General features: G+C 37.0%; 1 long non-coding RNA gene across 1 annotated transcript; it reads left to right on the top strand.

Moving 5' to 3' along the window:
- The first annotated feature begins 8 nt into the window (after positions 1 to 8).
- LOC107578925 (uncharacterized) lies at positions 9 to 1082 on the top strand. The gene is made up of 2 exons (XR_001608397.1): positions 9 to 569; positions 1005 to 1082. It is a non-coding gene; the product is annotated as an uncharacterized lncRNA (long non-coding RNA).
- Positions 1083 to 1469: the final 387 nt, after the last annotated feature.

The following is a 1469-nucleotide window of genomic DNA, read 5'->3' as shown; positions in this document are numbered from 1 at the left end:
TTGTTTAGGATTTGGAAATCTTTTGTTTGTTGCCCATCATAGATGTTTGTTTCATTGTCACTGTCTTGGGTTTTAATGTGTAACTTGTCATCTTTCCTCCTCTATCAAATGTACATCTGGACTGTAGAAGGTAAATAAGTAGATATAACTGCTGTGGAAGGAGAGTCCGGAGTGATCTGTAAAGTTAACTCCAAACATTTAGCTGCTATGTTGATGGCTAATGCTATTGACCAGTATGTGATTGGAAGTAATTCTTACAGGCACCTCTGTTCAATCCCACTCAAGTAGTGAAACTAGCGTGCTCACTAATAGTGAAGTGTTGGACTATGTAGTAATCAGTAGAACAAGCTATATTGCAATTGCTCTCTGAAAATGGTTTACAAATTCAGGCGACAGTCAGATAGACTGTTTTCATGGGGCTTAGTTTACATCCCCACCATAAAAGTATTTCAGAGAGCAGTTCTAGAACTTGATAGTGTTAGTCGAAAGTTCTCATTTTTGTCCAATCTTTTGCCTTTTTTCGCCTCCCTTGGATGTTTACAGAAGTGAAAGACTTTAGGTTTCAGAAGGTAGAGTGGAAGTCAGCATGGTGTGCTGATGTGATCCACTTTTACCAGTTACTTGAAGTGCTTTGCATGTTCAATCCCAATGCCTCACCTCTCTTGCAGATATTTAAAGGACCCTGTGTTTCTAACATGGATGAAAATATCTGTTTTAATTTATGTACTTGAATTGTTCCAGTCAGCTTATTTGACTTCTAAATCACTACTAATGTGTAGCATGCTGTTGTGTGGTTAGCATTCACTCACTTGAGGTAAACTAGCCACTTGACTGCATGTCTGCAAGTATGACAGGACCCACTGGAGTATTCAGAAACAACCTCTCCCTTGAAGTGAGAGTTTGTCCTTGATAAACATTAGGAGATTTTGTATGGGTAGTTTGTGTATGAGTGTTGAAATGTTGTATCAATCTCACTGTAATATGTATTGTCTTTCCTCTTACAGTAAGACCTTCAGGGAAGACCATCGGCCTGAAAATGTTCTTGTACATTGTCAACAAATAAATTCTTTAAAAAAAGTGGATCCTGGTGTCTTTGAGTGCTCAATCAGAAATTGTGTTCAACAAGGGAGACATGCATGCAGTCATGGCCAAACGTTTTGGCAGTGACAAATTTAGTTTTGCAAAGTTTGCTGCTTAAGCTGTTGTGTTCATTCACATTGTTTCTAGATTGTTTAGAGTGATCAGATGCATTTTAAATAATTGCCAAAAGCTTCATTGGCCAAAAAAGTAACTTTTCACAAAAAAATAAAATAAAATTCACTGTTTTTTGATCCTGACACAAAATGACCAGCTAACATTAATTGACTAATCATATCAGCAGCACATGTGAAAGTGTGAATGAATACTAGTCAGGCAAAATCACGATCATACTAATTACACTGAACAAAATTATAAACGCAACACTTTTG

Source organism: Sinocyclocheilus grahami, unplaced genomic scaffold (assembly GCF_001515645.1).
Source record: "Sinocyclocheilus grahami isolate Dianchi unplaced genomic scaffold, SAMN03320097.WGS_v1.1 scaffold12792.1, whole genome shotgun sequence".
Classification (NCBI taxonomy): domain Eukaryota; kingdom Metazoa; phylum Chordata; class Actinopteri; order Cypriniformes; family Cyprinidae; genus Sinocyclocheilus; species Sinocyclocheilus grahami.
The sequence above is the reverse complement of the archived record's forward strand: the minus strand, read 5'-3'. Positions and strand labels throughout refer to the sequence as shown.